The following is a 9,390-nucleotide window of genomic DNA, read 5'->3' as shown; positions in this document are numbered from 1 at the left end:
ATGTTGCTCTCTCCTTAAGACAAAAGGCCCATGAGTCCGTTCCACCAGAGGCAAACCAAACCTGAGCACTGACCGGACTGCAGAGCAAAATGGCCCCGCAACGGGGCCTCGTGGCCCCGGGGGCCGCCATGCCGGCCACCGCAGCGGCCGTTGGGGACGCCACGAGCCTCTGCGATGGCAGTTGGAGCCCAGCTGTGCCAGCTGCGCCATCGCTGCGAGAGAAGAGGCCGCAGACGACAGCGCCGGATCGACGCGAAGAAGCGAGAGGAGGCTCAGGGACCCCCTGCGATGGCTCCGCCGCCCAAACGGCGGCGGCCTGTCAGGAGCAGCAGCACCGCCCACAGGCAGGAGGAGCCCATGGAGATTGACCCACCCCGGGAGGAGGCGGAGCCCATGGAGGTGGATCCGCCTCGGCAGGAGGAGGAGGAGGCGGCGATGGAGGTGGATCCGCCTCAGGCGGGGCTGCAGGGGCACTCCAGCAGCACGGCCGGACTGCCCGCGGCGCCGTGGTGCCCCAAGCGCCGCAGGACGGCCGGGGGCTCTCCCAGAGCCCCCAGGCAGGCGCCTGGCCACAAGCGGCGCCGCCCCCGCAGCCGCCACTAGCCCCCTCCGGGGATGGGCCGGACCAGCAGCCGCTCTGCAGCCACAGGTGAGCCCGGCTTCCAGCCCGCACCCCCGGCCCTCATGCCGGGGCATCTCCTCTGCCCTGGGGCTGGGCAAGAGGCGAGGAGAGTCGCTGCCATCTTCTGCTCGGCAGCCCCAGAGCGCCGGGAGGAGTCCTCAGGAGCCGCCACACAGCGGGGGACAGCGCCACAGACCCGAGGACAGCGCTGGAGCTGGAGCTTCCCTTCAAGGGAAAAGGTTTTCACATTGCACAAATAATTCAGACTTTTTCTTTCTCTCTCCTTCTCCCTGTATGCAGACTACAGAGTCAATAGAAATATGTAGATATAGAAAATAAAAGCTAGATGTATGTGTGTGTGCACAGAAGCCGACTGGAGACCGCCAGAGACCGTCGGGGACCGAAGGACACCGTGGGATCCGCACCTTGCCTTAAAAAAGGGAAAAGTTTGGAGCCTTGGAGACAAAACCTTACGAGGTATGCTTTTTATTCAGAGCCTGGTCTTTGGGAACCCTCCTATCACTCCTCTGATTGGGTGAGATGCAAGGGTCTCCTTTACTTATGTGTTCTCTGCTCCTCCTCTCCCTCCCCTCTTGCTGTTTCCCTCCATCATCTCTGTTGTGTCTTCTTGTTGCATTCAGTAATTCTCATCTCTGGCATTTTGGTTTTTTTCCCAGGTTTGGTCAGGAACTCTTGACAGGACCGCTGGATGGATTTTTCGAAGGTCAGAGGCATTTGGGCAGTCTCCCAAGGCCGGGAGATGGCTCGAGCTCAAGGTAGGATAGGCGAGGGCTTGGGCAGGTCCTGTGAGGCGTAAGCAGCCTGTGGGACAAGGAGCCAGGTCTGGCTCACATGCTCAGGGAACAGCCGATCGCCAGCACTGGGGTCAGGAAGGAATTTTTTACCCCCGGGGCAGATTGGCCCTGGTCCCCGGGGGTTTTTTGCCTTCCTCCGCAGCATTGAGCATGACCACTTTGCAGAGCTCCTCTGGGCCCTTTTGGCTCAGTTCCTGCCTGCTGCTCAAGCACCAGGAAGATGGCCTCTCGTGCCCTACATCTGGGGGGGGGAAGGCTTTTTTTTCCCTCCAGGTGGGACAGCAAGCGTCTCTGGGGCTTTTTTGCCTTCCTCTGCAGCGCTGAGCACGGCCCCTTGCCACGGCTTCTTTGGGCCATTTGGGCTGGGTGCCTGCTGCTCCACGAGGTGGCCCTAAACTTAGCTAGAACAGCCTACCTAAACCAGCATAGAACAACTCACCTAAACTAACCTTAAATAACTGCAACCAACCAACCTTCAAGAACGTCAACCAATCTAGCTTCACAATCTTCAAACAACCAGCCAGCAACAACCTAAAAACAACCTTCAACAATCTACAGCATACTACCTGAACCAACCTCAAGCAGCTAACCGAAACCAAAATACAAACAACCTTCAATGACCTTCAGGAACCCAGCTTCAACAACATGATGCCTCTGAGAAACAGACAACCTACAAACACACAACCGGCCTCAGACAGCACAAAACAACTGAAAACAACAAACCGCAAACAACCTCAACCAAGGTAAGCCAAATGACCAAAAAAACCTCAACCACCAAACAACCAAAACCAAACCTACCAAAAAACCCAAACTAAACCACCTAGTCAACCTGAGCCACCAGAAAACGCCTCAACAAGCTCAAACAGCCTACCCAAATCAAATCACCTCATCCAAACTACCTAAATACAACTAAACCAACCTCAAACAAACAACCTGAACCAACCTCAACACAAACCCTTCAAGCAACCTCAGTGATGGAAACCAAACCTACCTAGACCAACCTACCTGAAAACACAGACATCCATGAACCTACCTAAACTGCCTACTGAAAAGAACAGAAGAAAATCAAACCAACCTCAAAGAACCAACCTAAACCACCCAACCTCCAATCATCTAAACAACCTCAACCAAACCACCGACACCAACCTCAAACAAACTACTGAAAATAACCTCCACAAAAACAACTTCACATACCCCACCTAAAACAACCAACAGAAAACAACTTCAACCAAAAATCACCTACATGAAGCTACCTAAACCCACCAGCCTTCAACAACCAGCCTCTCACAACCACCCTCAAAGAACAACCTGCCACAAACAAATCACCTCCAACCACCTCAACAACCTCAACCAAGCTACCAAAACCAAAAACCTCCCTCCACCAAAACAGCCCCTGCTTGGAAGGGCTCCAGCCTGGCTGCAGCATCCGCAGCTGCCACTTGGCACCTCACCCTGTGGGCAACACCAGTGCCTGGCAGGGACCAGAGTGCTTCTCGTGCACCCTGCCCAAGAAGCACAGCAGCAAAACAAGGTGCGCAAGGCAAAAAGTCTGCTCATCATCGCTACGTGTCACGTAGCTCTGGAAAACATCCCACGGTACCACACCCATCATCAACTTCTTCTCCTTCTTCTTTCATGCGTGGTCAGTCCCACACCTCATTCTCAAGGTTCTCCCTCTTCAGGAACCGGGCAAAGCTTGGCCTCTATTCCTGCTGCTGCTCTCTGCAGCTCTGGGACTTGCCTTTGCCAGCCTGCAAGGGCTGTTTTTTCAAGCTAAACTGAAGAATGCATCAGCCTGCTCCTGGCTACACGTGGGCTTGTGTTAAGGATTGTGAGCATTGGCTCTGAAACAGAATCAGAAATGGAAATAATATGACATGAAATAACATAACATGATATAACATTAAATAAATTAATAAATTAACATAAAAAATAAATTAAATTAAAAGAAACACTTGTATCCATTGTATTTTCTGTCCTTGAAAGTGGTTTTCAAGGGAAGAGTGAGAGGAGAGAGAGAGAAAAGGGAAAGGGGAAGGGGAAGGGAAGGGAGAAGGGAAGGGAGAAGGGAAGGGAGGAGGAGAGGAGAGGAGAAGAAGGGAAGGGAGAAAGGAAGGGAGGAGGAGAGGAGAAGAAGGGAAGGGAAAGGGAAGGTAAAGGGAAAGAGAAGAGGAGAGAGAAGAGAGAAAAGAATTCTGCTTTGTTATGCCTGGAGGTCTGCATGACAAGCCCTGAGAGAGCCCTGAGGGCTCTGTACCTGAAAAATACTGCATTATTTATTTTTTTTTTTTATGAGAATCAACACAGGAAAATTCTAAGTTGTTTAAACAAAGAAAGTATTTGCTACAGTTGCACTTGATCAACATCCCATTCTTTACAACAAGTGAACAAGTGCAACCAAGTTTCTTTCAGGAGCCGTACAGAAGGAGAAAGTACAGATTCTGCTCTGTATGACAGCAAGCAGGTGAAGGAGCTGCTGCTGATTTGAAAACTATATGGGCTCTGCTGTGTCGATTTTGAACCAGGGGAAGAAAAACAGCCCTTATTGTTTCACTGTTTAGGTCCACTTTATCTCATTTGCAAAGTAGATCCATTGCTTGGAGAGACTGTTGAGAATTACCTGGAACAAACGCTATTTTAGCACAGGATCTGTTTGTTCCCTGGCCAAAGAGTCGCTATGTCTTGGCTAATAACACTACACGATTTCATCAACATATTTCTGTCTCAAGGGGCCCAGTTCTATTTTATTTTCCAGTAACACATTCCTTCCTAATTCCTATCTCAGACTTAGAGATGAGCGGCATATAATTTCTGCAGTGTCTACTTATCACCCAAGGAAGTCAACAAATCTCTTTTCCATAGCTACAAGGAGTTTTCAAAGATGTGACGGTTCCCTCCAGACATCAACTGACCTTAAAGAAGGAGCAAAATACAAAAGGATCAATAAATGTGAAAAAGACCTTTGGTATTAGGGAACTGAGATGAACTGGTGCAACTTTTTTCCTTATTGATTTGAAAAGAATGCTGTTTGACTGCTGCTCATACTGATAATCCACAAAATATTTGCTACACTTTTTAGCCAAAGGACCAAGGCAGTGCCATCAGCAACTTCAGAACACACCCTGAAACAAAAATCAGATACTACAGCTCAAAGTCTGAGGAAACAGCATCAATGACTAATGACAGCTGTAACGTGGAAGGCACGGTAAGCGACAGTTGTAGAAGTTCGTTTCTAATTTATCATGGACCTGTTTTGAATACTGACATTTTCCATTACTTTTATTATACCTGTTATTATGAGATCATGACATCAGCTATCATACAAGTGTGACTTTCTTAACTTTGAAATGAAAACTTCTGGACAATACACAAAGTTACACAAGCGAGGGAAGTACACAGGGATTTCACAGGCAATTTGGAACTGGGCCCCTGACTTGCATTTCTGACTTTGAAAACCTCTCTCCAAATCATTTGCCATCTTTCATTAAGATCCAGCAGCAGTTCTCCCCTGTGCCTCCTGCTTTCCTTTAGTCATCCAAAGCCCACAGAGCTGCACCACAAGCTTGAAGAGCAGTAGGCCAGCCTCATGTCCTCTTTCTGTCACCTAGTTTTTAGGTACCATTTCTCGCTAATTACAACACCCAGTGATTCCTCATCACACATGACACTTCAGATAGTACATTCGCGCATTATTTTTGCAGCATTGTATTTGCACATATTAGCTGTTGCACCCTCCAGATGATGTCCTGCCTTTCAAGAAGGGTGTAGTACAACTTCTGGGATTCTACAGAAAGTCAATAGGGCAATAGTGAAGAGAAACAAGTGTGTTTAAACATCTAAAAGGTAGCTATGAAGAAAAGCATTTGCGTACATTCACTGCATACAGGACACAGAATAATGAGGCTGAAGTTAAAAACCTGAAAAACGTAGGGTATGTAGCAACCTTTGCAACAGCAGGAATATTAAAGGAATTTTTAAAGAACAAATTAGACAAGCATTTGTAAGGAATGATACGGAAAATGGATCATCCTCCTTTGGGATGCGAACAACGCTAGACTATCTTTCAAGGTTCTTTCCTCATTGCTGCCCCCCTGTGTGTTTCCGTGGTCATCACAGAAGCATCATCATATTATCAAGGATTAACAGCATTTGGATGCACAGAAACTGTCTTTAGAACGATGTCCACAGACCGTGGAGTCAAGATCTGCTCTTTTTCTCTACCAAGCCTGAAAGCTCTCTTCAGTTTAAGACTGTTTTTAAAATTCTAAGGAAAGTAGAAATTAAATGCACACACTGCAACATGCATAGAATTGTGTTAAAAACAACGCAATGCAATAGTTCTACACTGGCTAGAAATCTTCAAAGGGTTCTGATGACGACCCAACTTATTTCTGGGAAATAAAGTCTTTGGGGCCAAAATCAACACGATGTTCCAATCATATCTAATTTTTTTTTTTTTTTAGATTTTTTTTTTTATTTATGTATTGAAAAATGCTGGAGAAGGCAATCGGGACAGAAATGAAAACCCCTTCAGGGAGTCAGTGGTATAGATTGTCATCACGCAATCGAAACAAATTAGGCTATGGTTGGACTCAATGATCGTGAGGGTCTCCTCCAACCAAAATGATTCTGTGATTCTACAAGTCAAGAGACGAGCTGGCATTGAGTGGGCAAGAACTCTTGGCAGCAGCCAGCAAGGGGCAGCTATCGTGGAGGAGGAAAGAGAGGAAGGAAGTGAACCAGATGACAGTAAAGGGGAGCATGGGGAGAAAATGTCCCTGCAGCTGCTCTCGAGTGTGCTGTTCCCTCCCTCAAGACTGCAGCTATGAGCAGGCAAAGTGGCACAGGGCATGTAGGGTGTGAGGGTTCAAAGCCTGCAAAGCTGCTGACTTTTCATCCAAACGCAAACCCTCCTGTCCCGTCCCAACAGATGGGATGAGGGATGAGTTAACTCTAGACACAACACGCGCCCTGACTCAACAGACGAGACCAGGTGCAAGTTAACTCTGGGTTAATTCTGCGTGGTTACGTGAAGTGAATGACAGACAATCACCTCCGGGGTCCAATCCAATTGTGAGTTTTACTAAAAGAACTTGTTGGGATATTGGTTACAGCAAATGGTGACTTGGCAAAAGTATAACAGAACTTATCAACACATTAACAGCGAAAATCCTACTACAAGCGGTATATTGGCAACCATCAGTAGCTATAATATGAAATTTAACCAGAAATTAACCGCAGAGCTTAAAGATGGTGTTATCCTTATATGTTCAAAAGGGAAAGAGAGTGGTAGAGAAGAAAGAAAAACTAAGGTATAAGGGAGAGAGAAAGAGAGAGTGATATACATATATATACGGAAGGAGAGACAAAGAAATGAGGGTATAGAAAAAAGGAGAGAAGGAAAGAGCAGAGAGAAAGGAAGAAAGAAAAGAATGAGGGATCTAGTCTTTTACGGCCCCGCAGTGTGGATGACAGGACTTGTACGATGATGTGTAGCCTCGGTGTTCCACAGCAAGGATGCTGGGGTCAGAAGCGCAGCATCCTCTGATGTCTGTTTCAGAGTGAGGGTCCTCAGGGTGCTGGTATTCTCTTGGTGAGGCCTTGGCTTCTGCCTTGTCAGCTTCATGAACAGGGCAAGTGGAGGGGAAAAATGCTCTTCTGTTAACCTAAAGTCATCACCCATGCTATCTGCAGCAATCATAGATTTTAACATTAAAAAATAAATTCCTCATTATGCATGTGTTAGTAAAACTGAGAAGAACTGTATCAGATCTAGTGTACAATTGTATCTGCCGAGACCGTGGCTTCAGTACAAGGAAGCTGGGAATCTAGAAGCTGCAGGAAAATTTGTCAACAAAAACTGGTAAACTTTGATTTTTTTTTCCCCCATTAACCCTCTTCCCCCCCTTCCTCTTTTCCCATCCCTGTTTAGGCTCATAACCTTGCAAAGGCTATTGCAGCAGCTCACACATTTCTTCTGAAGCATCCAGATGCTGAAATGAGGCAGAGAAATGTGGCCTACTGTCAGAGCAGACCTGAGGCTGAGCAGCAAATTAGAGACCTGGAGACAGAAGCTTACGAGGTATGCTTTTTATTCAGAGCCTGGTCTTTGGGAACCCTTCTATCACTCTTCTGATTCAAGGATCTTGTTTGCTTACATGTCCTCTGCTCCTCCTCTCCTCCCCCTCTTGCTGTTTTCCTCTGTCATCTCTGTTGTGTCTTCTTGTTGCATTCAGTAATTCTCATCTCTGGCATTTTGTTTCTTCTTCCCAGGTTTGGTCAGGAATTCGTAACAGGGCTGTAGGAAGAAGTACTGGAAGTGAGGCTGGACTAGCAACAAATCCACACTGTGTTTTGGCAAAAAAGGGACACGGTTAGTTGATTACTCCCCTGTCCTGTAGACGACAGGGACTGATTTGGGGCCAGCACCACAAAGGCTTCCTCCCAAGGGTGCTGGGCAGAGTTGGGGTGGGCGGGGCTGCACACACGTGGCTCTGTCACCCCCGTGTCACAATGCCAGCACCCGGCAATGCAGCGCTCACAATGCCCCGAGCAGGATCAAAAGGAGCAGCCGCGTCCCGTGTCCACTGCCAGAGCTGGCCCGGGGGCAGCCCCAACACATCCCAGAGGAAGCACTTGAGGAGCTGGTGGAATCACAGGGCAGGGGCTGAGGGAGGAAGAGCTTGCATGAGGCTGCTGGAGGTTCTCCACTGCAAGGTGATCTGCTGGCAGGACCACCTTCCAAGCTCAGCTCATGGATGGAAATCCTTTTCAACTGGACAGCAGTGGAGAGACCAAGGGAATTTCTTCTGTGCTTGGAACACCCACTGGTGTCCCACCAGGCACAGGAAGGGCTCTTGCCCCCAAGGTCCATCAGCTCAGAGGCATTTCGGCAGTCTCCCAAGGCCGGGAGGTGGCTCCGGCTCAAGGTAGGATAGGGTAGGATAGGCGAGGGCTTGGGCAGGTCCTGGGGGGCGTGAGCAGCCTGTGGGACAAGGAGCCAGGTCTGGCTCACATGCTCAGGGAACAGCCGATCGCCAGCACTGGGGTCAGGAAGGAATTTTTTCCCCCGGGGCAGATTGGCCCTGGTCCCCGGGGGTTTTTTGCCTTCCTCTGCAGCATTGAGCATGACCGCTTTGCAGAGCTCCTCTGGGCCCTTTTGGCTCGGTTCCTGCCTGCTGCTCAGGGACCAGGAAGATGGCCTCTCGTGCCCTGCAGCTGGGGGGAGGAAGGCTTTTTTTTCCCCCAGGTGGGACAGCAAGCGTCTCTGGGGGTTTTTTGCCTTCCTCTGCAGCGCTGAGCACGGCCCCTTGCCACGGCTTCTTTGGGCCATTTGGCCTGGGCGCCTGCTGCTCCATGAGTTGGCCCTAAACTTAGCTAGAACAGCCTGCCTAAACCAGCATAGAACAACTCACCTAAACCAACCTTACACAACCTAAACCAGTCTGCCTTAAAAAATCTTCAATCAGCCACCAACAACCTAAGCAGAACCTTAAACAATCTACAACAAATTACCTAAACCAACCTAAACCAAACAAAAGAAACCAACCTAAACACCCTAAAACAAACCTACCCAAACCAAATGATCTATAAAATCCTACCTAAAACAATCTAAAACTAGAGACACCGGCATTTCTCAGCCAACCTTAAACAACCTGCAACCAAACAAGCTAAACAAACCAAAACCAACCCATCTTAACCTAAAACAACCATTAAACAATCTCAAACAACTTCAAAACAATCTGATCAAGGATAAAACTACCTAAAACAACCCATCTAAACCAACCTCAAAAATATGGAACCAAATGACATAACCTGACCAAAATGACCTCAAGCAAACAACCCAAAGCTAAATAGAACCACTGAAACCAGCCTACAATCACCAAGCTAAAAACCAATCTAAATCAACTAAACTTCAACAACGAAGGTAAAACACCCGAAAAAACCTCAACA

General features: G+C 48.1%; 1 long non-coding RNA gene across 2 annotated transcripts; it reads left to right on the top strand.

The window, feature by feature from the left end:
• Positions 1 to 586: 586 nt before the first annotated feature.
• LOC309435610 lies at positions 587 to 8,875 on the top strand. Of its 2 annotated transcripts, XR_014183197.1 has the most exons (5): positions 587 to 649; positions 758 to 861; positions 989 to 1,099; positions 1,300 to 1,398; positions 8,367 to 8,873. It is a non-coding gene; the product is annotated as an uncharacterized lncRNA (long non-coding RNA). The 2 variants fall into 2 exon arrangements; XR_014183196.1 differs by lacking the exon at positions 587 to 649 and having other exon boundaries at positions 658 to 861; positions 8,367 to 8,875.
• The last annotated feature ends 515 nt before the right edge of the window (positions 8,876 to 9,390 follow it).

This window comes from Streptopelia decaocto (genome assembly GCF_964273445.1).
Source record: "Streptopelia decaocto genome assembly, chromosome: 2".
Lineage (NCBI taxonomy): Eukaryota > Metazoa > Chordata > Aves > Columbiformes > Columbidae > Streptopelia > Streptopelia decaocto.
Note: the sequence above shows the minus strand (reverse complement) of the source record. Positions and strands in the feature narration are given on the sequence as shown.